Here is a 12,561-nt window from a genome sequence, read left to right as displayed (position 1 = left end):
TCTGCACCGTCTTTTTTTTTGTTGCCTCGAATATGATTAACATTCAGCATTTTTTTTATGGTTGAAAAGGAAGATTATGTTTTGACTCACCTGGTTCAGATGATAACTAGAATTCTGTGTCTTGTACGTTGCATGCAGCCTGTATTTTGCATTCCCTTAAAACACTAGTATCCCGCCAAACTAGGTTACAAGTCCCTATTGTAATATTATAATGAATTCATAGGAGATAAAATCTACCCTAAATGTCGATAGAGTCACTAAACTCACTGTTGAGTACCACAGACACACTGAGTTCCTATAGCAACATTATAGGAATATCATTTTTCTTTAGGGATCATCAATTGGTTGTGCGTCTTTGCGCGCTCCGTTCTCTTGGATGCGGCCGGCTCCTGACCCTGCAGCCTCCTCTCTTGTCTCCTGTATTTATTTTAGACGGAGAGGACGGAGCTGTTGATAACCCCGCAGCTGTATGATAATGGCTGCTCCTTCCAAACACTTGCACACTTTGTCTAACTCATAAATCATTTGAAAATTTAGAGAGCTAAATTGAACAGGCCTACGGTCTCTCTCATCCCCATCAGCGAGGTTAAGTACTGAGTCAACCAATGGAGTGGTCCCTCCAAGATTTATTGTGAAGATACTGATTATAGTTTGAGTTTAATATTCATATAATCAAGTTGTTTTGCTTGTGAAATGTTGCTATTTTCAGATCTTTTGCACAAGCCCAGTGTAATCATCCTGTCCTTTCTGAAATGATTAATTGATTTTGTATTGGAGTTCTGTTGATTATTTCAAATTCTCTCTCTCTCTCTCTCTCTCTCTCTCTCTCTCTCTGTCTCTCTTGCAGACACACAAAACATACACTGTTCAAATCTAATCAGATGACTAAATGTCTACATGCATGTTGTAACACACACATGCACACACACATGCACACACAGAGAGAGAGAGAGAGAGAGAGACTATATTTTACTTTATAGCCTACTTATTCATTATGCATACGAAAAAAAGACCATAACCAGCACAAGCATCCAGCTGTTCAGCCACTTTATATCACATTATAGCTCATAATCCCCTCTTGAAAGCGCCATTTGTTTGAATTAAAGTCAAGACTGTATCCTACATGTAGTGCAACAATATTTGTTGAACTAACATCCACCAGAGCCAGCTGAAAAACTTTCTTCTCTTTTCAAGTTCAAGTGATTGTTGAGAGAGGGAAAGCAAAATGAACCCAAAGCAGTATATGGAGGGTTGTTGAGAAAATAAATCGAAATGCCATATAGGTTTTTATCGCACGTGAACTCACGCTGGGCACAGGCATTGTTGGCTTTATCACCTCTGCACCAGGCCAACTTGTCTGAGAGAATTTACAGTGAGGGAACAGGATTTAGGAACTGTTCCCTGGCCACATGAAGGTGTCTGGCTGCACCGCTCTCCTGCAGAGATGACTTCATATCCAACCCCCCACCTCTGACTTATTGGTTTGAGGTTCCACTTTGGGGCAGAGACAATGGACTATTGAGTCTGGAGCAGTGTGAGTAAGAGGCCCGGACATCTCATACCTCTGCTGCATTGAAGCCCTCGGCGTTCCCACCATTGACTGCATCGCGCGGATCCTGTGGAGTATCAATGCGGCCCTCTAATGGACTGTGCAGCAGCTTAACCCTATATTCACGTCCTGCTTAGTGTATACGCACGGTAGGAGCAAACTGGACCTTAGTCACTTATCTCCTGGTGAGGCATCTCTGCAGTTTATATGGGTGCCAGAGACTCTAGAGCGTCATCAATCTCCTTTGTAGAGAGAGCTATATACAGTAATGGTGCTTTAGCCTTCCCCTCATACACGTCAAAACATCCATACGCTTTAATTATTGATGGACCTTGGTTAGGGTTTCCCAACTGTAGCTCCGGTTTCAGTGCCGTGCAAAGCTTTTGACTGTACTAAACAAGGCGCTCAGATCGGAACATCTTCTCTGTGTGGCATGAGAGAAAACACTGGCTTGGATCAGATACGGAGAAGCGCCTTGCTGATAATGGAGTTAGCAGACTTTCTCAATATTTACACCACAATCTCCCCATTTTATCAATCTTTTTGCGCCCTAATTTATTTTGTGTATTTTAAGATTGAAAACCTGGCCTGAAATAATACAACATTTTAGTCTGTTGCTGTAGGGTTATTTACTCTTGGCCAATGCAAACAATAACCTAACAGGCTCTTTTCTCCTGTGTTGCTCTAGAATAAACACAGCCTTGGAAACCAGACATCGGCCCTCCGCAAGTCCATCTGCAGCCCTCTGTTGGGCATCATTTTTCTTTGTGACAGTGTTTTGTAAAGCTGACTTCTGATTGTTCTATGGCTTTTCAGCTGGCATCCAAACCCTAAAAATAACATTTTGATTGGGAAATGAAGAGGTATGAAAGAGCTTTTGGACTTGGACTTAATAGGCAAGTTGCTATTTATGACAAATTGCCTGATGTAATTGTTTTGTTGCTTGGCAGATTTGTAATGTCTGTATTCGCAGGAAAGTTTGCCTTGTCAAGCTGTTCATACTTTACAGATTTTAACATGCTTGAAATCTCATTACTCAAACCACGGATATTTTAATCCAATTAGGGACACGCTGTTTCAGCTGTCTGTCACTCTGGACTTTGGTTTTCTTCGGATGTGAGAAATGAGCAACACAAGGCACATTTGCTCATACTGCAGGCCTACAGTCACACCAATGGACTCTGTTGATACTGATTTATTTCCAAAACATATGAGGATTATTTTATCCTTCATCAGTATAGCAGGGATCAAAGACCTTCTGTAATTAAATTTCCCTCAGCTGAATGCCAGTTTGTCTTTACTGTAAATTTGTATTTGGACAAATGACCTGACTGAAATGTCAACTGCCACAGATATACTGTCAAATGGTGACAGTATCAAATAGTGGAGGCTAGAGAACAAACCAGTTTTGTGTTTGTGTGTCATTTTCCTGAGGATAGTCGCATTTATCATTTTATCAATAATAGGTTTTACAGAATTATTTTATCATGCTGTCCTCTCAGACTGGTTCTCTCTCCTTTCTGTAACATGCAGTATCAGTAGGCTGTAAGGCTGTAAGGCCTGACATGGGCCTGCCCCGGTCACTGTTCCAATAGTATCAACAATCTGGGCAAGTGCAATAGGAAATTAGCTACAGTGCTAACAGATGGCCCCTTTTAGCCCAGAAATCTGCCCTGTTTAATGCACAGCAGTTTAACACTTCTTTACAGCGCATTTGATCTCTATGCCCCAATCTGTCCAGCAAATCAATGGGGCTTTTGATGTGCGCTGCCAATGGATCTGAGGCATCTAACCATGTCGCCCTCAGAGGAGAAATCACCTGCTGCCACAATTAGAAAGGCAAGGATTGTTTGCCTTCCCTCACTGTCCCGTCTTAACCATCAACCTACCCATAGTTACAGAAAATACTCCCTTCATATAGTTTTGTTGGGATTTTTGTTTGAACTGAAAATGTGGGAGAAAATGGAATGATCCCAAAAAGACTTTTAGATAATGTGCTCAGGGTAAAGACAAGGATTATTTTAAATGTTGAATTTCAGCAGCCTGTTGCTTGAGTGCATGTCTTCAAAATGTTTCCTATGAGTTTGTAATGCTACAGTATATGGCATCCTAGTTAGTGTGATTTAGTGTTTCATATTGTTAAATGTTAGTATCACCTCGGGAGCAAAAACTGATTAGCTCCGGATCAAGTGATGTCTCCGAGCTTTTAGACATATGACTTCTAAAGATCCAGTGTATACAAGACTGTTACGGTCACCAGTTTATCGTCAGTATAAACCTTCAAACCTTCAGTTGACATTAAGCTGAATTCAGAGCCTCTGACATTACGCCTGTCTGTCTCATAGGAGCCCCGGGCTGTTTTGGAACTTTCCAGCCACCCTGTTGCTGCTCTGTTGACAAAACACCGCCGTGTCAGCACTCCTCTACCCTTACAGCGCAACTGACAACACACTTTAGTCACTGACACCATTTAGCGATGCATGTAGGTGTAAAGATGCGGGCTATTGAGAAGGTGGTAGCTCGTTGGACACGTGCTGAGAGGCCTGCTGGATCGCGGCCTCAAAACATCAATTATGCCTGTAGTGTAATATGAGGTTCAACAACAAACTTTTCAAGGCTTCTGGATGATCTGAGGCGGTGTGTGTGTGTGTGTGTGACAGCTGCCTGTGTGCCAGTGTGCCAAAAGCCCCCCTTACCCCACCAAGTTTGAAAGAGTGATCCATCCATTGGGACGTCCGTACAGGAACAGCAGCACACACTTCCCTCCTACCGGCCAGCAGGACCAACCATCCCTTCAATACAGGCTATTGATCCTAACAGACCGGCTCCACCTTCGACACATGGAGCGTCAGCAGGGACCGGATAGACTCCACATCTGTCACTCTTGCCTAATGATGTCACATCCTGCTCAGCTTAAGGAGATACATTTCTAATAGTGTCTATCTGTCGTTGTCTTCCTGTTCCTGTTTTGTTTTTTTTAATTGATGTGTATTTATATTTTCTGCACATGAATAGAAAAGGAATATGTGAAGGACATGCACAGCACATGAAAGCCGAACATGTTTTTTATTTTTTTTTTTTTTCATCCAAGCAAATATTTGAATGATTACAAGCACAAGGCTAATTGTGTGCGCGGAAGTAGCCTTGAGGAAATCCTTCCTTGCGAGAGTCAAAGCATCATCAGACCAAACCCCACGGCAGGAAAGGGAAAGAGAGAAATAGAGGAGCGGGAAGAGTGGTGTGAAGAGGGCTGTTAAAATCGCACCAGATAGCTTCTCAGCCCGACCATCCTGAGACAATGGGCCCATCAGGCATAAATCTACCTGTTAGTATGAGAAGGGAACAGGTGCATTCCCTTGACTACTGGTGGTTTGGCAGCACAGATGCAAGTTATATACCCAAAAAATCCCACAGGCACAGTTTGTCTGGCTTTACTATCAGAGGCAGGGGGGATTTTCATTACAGTAATAGCCAATATTAGTCTTCAAAGTTGGAATGGACTCTGACCTGATGTCACCGTAGGGGAAGTTCACCATAATCGCTGAACACCATCAGAGTGATTAGGATCTGGTAATTTCACCTTGGCATGCCACGCTGTTAGATGGCGTGATCTGGTACGATAAAGGCCTGCGATTCTGGTTTAATTATCCAGAGACTTAATGATCTCTTATCTGCTGTTCTTCCTCCACTTCCTGACCAGGGGCACATGACCTCCATGGTCCACTGGTCATATTATTGTTTATTTATATGGACGGACCAGGAGGTATTTTAGGAGGGTCCGTTGTTGTTTCCTTTGAGGATTTGAAATTCCTATTTTGTCCTTTTCCCATTTGGTCAATGCTCGGCCAGTTTCCTACCTTTGCTTCCGATTCGCGAACAGCGGTTCTTGGGAATTTGTTGTGCTTTGTGTCCTCGTCTGTGGGAGTGTATGTGCATGGGTAATGGATGGGGAATGTGTGTGTTTGTAGATGAGGGCTCAAGCAGTGTGAGGACTCTACTAACTCTGTCTCTGTTGTGTTGTACCTAAGCAAGGCCTCTTCAGCGTCCTACCAAGAGTCAAGCATTACTTACAGACGCTTTCAGCATCCCTCACAGTGAAATGCGACCTTTTGTTTGGATTCCATTTATTTAGCTGAACTGCAGTTGACCTCATAACTGCTGGCTGTGTACATACACACAAACCCATCTCTGCTCCGTAGAGCAAACAACAGATGCACGTCCCTTTGTGTAGAGCGATTGTCATCCAAGTCAACTTAAGTGCTGGCTGATGACATTAACAGAAGTGTACAGCGCAGAGGGAAGATGTATATGTCTTCATGGCCAATTTGCGTCCCTGTGGCCAATGAGTGGGCTTGGCGCCATGTTTGATATCATTCAAGCCTTGCATCCATGCTTACTCAGCCTCACGCTGAGACAACAGGGGCTGACTGGGTGTCGTCTGATTAATTCTCTCTGTGGGAGACTGCTGGTGAGGAGAACGGCTGCAGCCTGCTTGTCTAGTGAAGCCTCATTGAGGTTGGACCTCCTCTGATGAGATGGGTTTGAAGGGGCTGATGTTTCTCACAGGGCCTAACTGGCAGACTGCAGGAGTGATGCATGTGGCCTACTTTCTGCAGTCGGCCCCACAGCCCAGGAGGAGCTCCCTAGCTGCCAGTGGTAATGGCTGGAGTGTTATTCCAGCCTGACCCCATGACTCCCCAGTTGCCCCACTCCTTACTCTCCTGACTCGGCTCTCATAGGCAATTTTCATGTCTCTGTCCGATGTCCGACTTCTCTCAAGGGCTTCGTGTTCTCCAGCCCATACTCATAGAATAGATGTCATGCTTTTAATATTTCATCCTTTGAAAAATACATCACTCCATGCAATGCTCACACGCTAAATAACTGATTTCTTCCTTATGAGGGAAAACCGAGGAATATGAATGTGTGAGAAGTGTGATATCTCATTGCTGTCCAAAGGATTAGTGACATAACGATGGCTTGTACTGCGGGTTTCCTTTTTTAACCCTCCTAGATGTAGACATATGGATTTCTGATGTTTTCTTTCAAAGCGGGAGCACTTCTAATGGATTTAGATGAATAGTTATGTAAACTGCGCCATGCTAATTAATCTTCCTGTGCAGAGCTTGCGTTCTCATACATCCCATGGTGATTTATTAGCCAGGGTGATGAATGACACAGATAGAATAAGTGCAGACCTAGCACATTTAACCCCTATCCAGCAGTAATTTGTTTATCTTGCCCAGGAGAAACAGCGCTATACTGCTGAAGTTGAGGAAAAATCAATGCAATACAATGTCATGATGCCAACCCTCATCATATTGTATTGATATTAGCATTATGCTGATATTTGTTTTTAAAGGCAATACATGAAAGATCACAGCAAAGCAGAAACTGATGTTCTTGAACATTAAGAAAATGGTCATTGAAAGAGATTCATGACTTTTTGCTCACAAGCATAATTGATTTTGACATTTTATTTCTAACAGTGGTATTATTCAATTTTTTTAAAATCATAGTCAATTGAAAAAAATAGAAAATTGTGATATATTGCAATACTACATTGCAATGGATGTCATTATTATCATGCAAAGGTTTTGTGATGCTACGCACACAAGAAAGAAAGAGAGACAGAGACAGAGAGTGAGAGAGAAAGAGACAGAGAGTGAGAGTGAGAGAGAGAGAGAGAAAGAGTGACAGAGAGAGAGAGAGTATGCTTTATAGATATTATTTAAAAGGTAAGGATGTTCTCAGTGTCTTTTTGCCCTTGGTCCACCTTTGGTGAACCATCTACCAGTTACTGAGTTGAAAAAAATGAATGCAACATTGGGGGAGATAGGAAAGTATTATAGCCTGTTAATGGAACTGAGTTAATTTCCACCTAACAGTATCAGCCTCAGCAGAGGCTTTTGAGTTGATGCTACTCTGTTGATCAGGGTAAATAAAAAACATTAATTTATGCATTTTCTCCCTTCAGAGACCATACACTTTATATAAGTTGCATCAGTTTGATATTAATACTTAGCATGATGTATGTAATGAATGAATCTGTGTCAGCCTAAAAAGGTGAGTAAACTCTATTCTACCCTCTACTACATCCCTGCTGTTGATACTGGCTCCTTACCTGTAGGCCTGTGACTAATGGAACCTCTGTGGTTGCAGACACTATCATCGTAACCTATAGGTGCACTCGGGTGCACTGCATCAATGCAGCACTGAACCACAGTAGGCCGAGCCGCATGCTCGCAGACCAAACTCTGTATGATATGTTGGAGCTGATAAGGCTCTGAGAGAGCAGCAGTGTGTACCCTCTCACGGTAATTACAAACACGGTGCTATGAGAAGCTTATGTAACCCCTGAGGAGCGCTGAGCTGACCTGTCACACAGTGCCGCTCACTGAGCCTTTCATCTGTGTGGTCAGATGCCGGCAGGACACCACTGACCACGGTCATCAGTAGGAAAACGCTTGTAATTTTACGCAAGTCACCAGTGATTTTTTTTGGGCGGCATTTGAAAAGCTCTCTCTCCTTAACCACTGATGGGAAGAATCTGATGTTTTATGAGTTTGTACACTGCTGCACATCCAGAGTTTGTATTTATTATGTGTGATGTAGCCTCACAAGGTTTATTTTATTCAAGCAGGACTTCAACAATGACTCTGCTATACTTTCTTTTGGGTCAAACTGTTCTGTGCTTACATTGAGAGTTTAACTTACAATTATCTTGACTTAATTGTAAGTATTAAATCTTCATTTTGCACACCAAATTCGAATTGGTGCAACTTTGCTTTCCATAGTTGAGTGGTTGTGGCAGTGACAAGTGTCCATTGGTCAATTTGTGTCACCCGCTCTGCTAACAGCCGTCACCCTCCGCCCTCCACCCCCGGCCCTCTCACCCTCACCCCATCCTCAGCCTTACCCCGAGCCTGGGAGCGGAATTCTGGGAACATTTTTCCATGTGAAATGCCGAGGTCCAGTCGAGGGGTGTGACGCCACTGCATTGTTCCAGCAGCAAAAAAAGGAACCGCTTGTGATGAGGCCAATTCCTGTTGGTCCCAAAAAAACAGGCACTTTCTCACACCGACTTCCTTCCTCATTGGACAGCACAAAACAATCCCAGACTAGCCAGCAGAGAGAGAAAAAGAAAGAAAGAAGGAGAAAGGGAGGGAGAGACAGAGAGGGAGAGACAGAGAGAAAGAGAGAGAGAGAGAAAGAAGAGGAGAAAGAGAGGCGTGCTGAGAGATGAAGAGGTATTCTATCAGTCTGTGCAGATTGTTTATCTGTGGCTGGAAACACACCGAGTGTCTCTGCAATCTCTAGTATTCACCTCACACTCTCCTACAAAGGTAAAGGTCCTCTATCTGCAGGCACAGACCGCAGCAAAACATGTTTGCCATGAAGCATTGTTAGCTATCCCAGTGGCAAGCAGCGAGCCACTCTTATCTTTACTGCTCGTACGATGGTCATCACATGAGTGAATCTCAATGCACTCTGCCTTTTACTGTCCCATAATGTTTTACTCTTGGCTTCGGCGTGAAGAGAGCAGGCAGTGAACGTGGCTCGACCTCAAACCATGCCATCACGCTATCTATCAAGTACACTTTTAGGAAAACTCAGATCGGGGGACAGATCGGGGGAAAACAGAGAAACAGACTGAGGAAAGCAAGAGAGAGGGGGCAGCGAGGCTCGACTGATTGAGAGAGCAGGACTCAGGAAGCACCTGCCTGTGTGGAGGGCTGTGCGTTTATCTGACCCCGCTCACATCAGGTGGTTTCCTTGTTTACGTTATCTCCCCCAGCTCCCTGCGGCCCGGCCCCTATTGGCTGCCCCGGGCCACTCCTTTTTCCACCACATTCATTGATCTTAAGAGGGTTCGCCACTTCCCCCTTTCTCCTTTCCCATCAGAATGACTGTAGAGAGGAGAAACACGCAGGCAAGTTTGAAGGTGTGTGTGTTTTTTAGCATGCATCCACCGGTGTGAGGATTCACATGTGAACCTCCTGTCCTTGCAGCCTCCCTCTCTCCCCCCTTGTCTCTCTAGAACTCCCTGGCAAACGGAGGGATCGGTTTAATAAGCTAAGCCCCAAAGCTCTGGCTGACCTCTCACCTCGGTCCTCAGAACGCAAACACGGGAGCCTTGAAGACGGCTTTCCTTTTCCTCCTCTTGCCTATACTTGGGCTCAGTGAAAACAAGCACGCTCATCAATCAGCCCGAACGATAGCCCTGACCCTGCTGTCCTCCATGTCACCTGTATTGCTCAACCCTAACCCAGCTGGCAAGATTTAAACACTGATACGCCCCGAGGTGAGGATTTTCAAATGTTTTCATGCACTGGCTACTGGCTGCTGGTCATTCCAGGAATCCTACTTAGACCACGTTTTCCCCTTCTCATTGAAAATGCAGCATCATTTTTAAGGGTAAAGTAATTGAGTCTTACTGTAGCTGACTGCTTGTTTCCTTTTTCCCTTGTTGATATAATTATGGTTAAATTGCTGCTTGGCATTCATGGTAATGACTGCAGGTGGGCAATGGGCACAGGTGCTGTCTGTAATTATAGTGCACATGAGATCCAGAAATCATTATCTGGGCTAAATACATATAATCGACCTCTGCAGATGCGCTTCTAAACTGTTTTATCAAACGTTTACTCTCGCAGGAGGCAGGGCTGTGCATTGTGTGTGTGTGTGTGTGTGTGTGTGTGTGTGAGAGAGACAGTGAAAACACACGCGCATGCTTCCCTGCTTGGTTGCGTGGGTCGTACCCTGCCCCTCAATGCTGGTGGAGATCTATTTGTCCTGGCAGGGTTTTAGCGTTGGTGACGTCACAGACTCTGCGCTGGTCAGCCAAGTGGCTCAAAGAGGCATTGGCCAATACCCAAGAAGCTTCATATCTCAGTCAACTGAGTTATGACTCCCCACATTATTGCTATGTCCAAAGAATAACTACATAACCTAGGATTTGTTTTTACATGGAGTGTCCTTATCACAGACACAGACAAGGGCATATGCGTACAAGATACGCACATCTCCTTGACGGTCAGCTTACTGTCCTCGGCCTCAAACGGACCCCCCCACGGTGGACATTTTCCTTCCTAGTCCGTCACCCCTCTCCCTCTGTCCCCCCTCCCCTTCCTCTATGCGGTCCCCTGCATGGCCTTTCAGCGGCCCTGCTTTCCTTACTATCTTGTTATCTCAGCAAGTGCTTCCTGCGAGCACCTCGCTCCTCTCTGCAACATGTGGTAGAGCTTGCGCTGTGTTACGTCCACGGGGGTATTGTTCTCCCACAGTCTGACCATCGTAAATTAGCTGGAAACGATTTGTCAGACATGAGAAGGGGGGAGAGCCAGGAAAGGGAAAAAAACAACAACAAAATCAGGGCCCTGACGTGGCCCCGGCGCTGAACCATACATCGAACAGATATGTTAATGGGTCTCTCTAATTGCTGCAATTCAGGCCATTATGAAAAACATTATCCAGAGCCCCAAACTATGGGCTAACTGGAAGGAATTTTCTCATTTTATGCTTCCCTCAGAATGCTTGACACTGATGTACAGGCTGAATACCATGTACTGGGCATTTCCATATGTGTCATACCATGTGACTCTTAAATGGTAATTCTATTCTATTGTGGTCTACTTCTGTTCTATTGTGAGAGTTTGTTATATTCAGACTGGCATCTGTTTAATGGACTAGATGGACTAAAATATAAGTTTAATTTAAGATTAATTTAATTTAAGCAGACTGACAAATTGCTATTCTCCCTTGTGATTTGAAGAGAGTTAAGCTTTTTGACCTAATCCATAAGAAAATGTGCCATTAGGAAATGTATTTGTGTCAACCACTTCCATGTTAAGTAAATGAAAGTGTGTTTATTTGAAATGGCTGAAGGAACCGTCCCTGTTTATTCTGCAGGCTGATTCCCATTGACCATCAACATGACCCTCTTTAATAAGGGAATTCCTGAGCATCGGAGGATGTCTCACGCACATCCTGGCCCTTAATCAGCCCTTATGGTCTCACCTACATCATCAAGGTCACGTAGAGGTGACCTATTCCAGGGAGAGGGCACACATCCTTCGACTCCCTATAGGTCTCCCTAAAAAAACACACGGCCCAGCCGCACAGGGAGCTGCAGGTTGGCCGAGCATCGCCTCCCCACAGCATGCCCCTCCTGACCTCAACCCCCTCAGTTTGCCAGCACCAGAGAATTCCTAACTATGGAAGTATGCCTTTTCTGGCCTCCCCCTGCTTTTCTGTCAAGCTCTTCCCTGTACCATCCCCTCCGGGAATCCCAGTGTCACAACCAGTGTTCCCATGGATAGAAATGACCCCCGGGGATGCGGAGACTGACACTGAGCAGAGTGGGGCCAGAAAGTGAAGGTCTCTAAACAGTCAAGAGGTTTGTTAGAGGGTCAAAAATAAAAACATGCTATAAAACATGCCCACGACATCAGCATGCCTTCAGCTGTGACATGGGAACCCCCCAACTATGCGTGCAGTCATACCCCCCTGGACGGGGCGGGCAGGTCACACATGAGGCCCTGTTTGGAGCGCCTGCAGCTGGGTCCCTCCCTGCTACCTCATGCCAGGCTAAACTATGCTGGGAACCAACTAAGTTAAGCACACAACCTTGAGATTAGCCCCTGGTACACATAAAACCTCCGTCAGTACGCAGCACAGCTATTGATATAAGGCCAAATAAGTAACGGTTTTACAAAATTGCTTTGATAAGGAAATGTTGCAAGGCAGGGGAAAGGGGACCCTGGCAATCATCAGGAACATGAAAAATGGCTGTGATTCAGTATGAAAACAACTTCCCCACCATAAAATAACAGTATTCCTGCAACTGTAGGGGAAATCAGAAGGAAGTAGAACTAAGTTCCTCCCTTATAGCAGAGTGGATTGTTCTCCAGCTCTGATTGTTTATGCAAAGCTAAGCATGTTTGCTTTAAATTATGTCACAATGTATCACAGGCGTGCCTCCATTTTTGCACAGGAACAAATACTGTACG

General features: G+C 44.6%; 1 protein-coding gene across 1 annotated transcript in view; it reads right to left on the bottom strand.

Annotated features, from left to right (window-relative positions):
- The window catches only part of LOC139658375 (delta-like protein 4), a 35,980-nt gene that overhangs the window by 7,539 nt on the left and 15,880 nt on the right, over positions 1 to 12,561 (bottom strand). The window lies entirely within an intron of this gene.

This window comes from Centroberyx affinis, unplaced genomic scaffold (genome assembly GCF_046629955.1).
Source record: "Centroberyx affinis isolate AG114_WGS23_722 - 3 ecotype Tasmania unplaced genomic scaffold, CSIRO-AGI_Caff_v1 ptg002885l_1, whole genome shotgun sequence".
NCBI classification, from domain to species: Eukaryota; Metazoa; Chordata; class Actinopteri; order Beryciformes; family Berycidae; genus Centroberyx; species Centroberyx affinis.
Note: the sequence above shows the minus strand (reverse complement) of the source record. Positions and strands in the feature narration are given on the sequence as shown.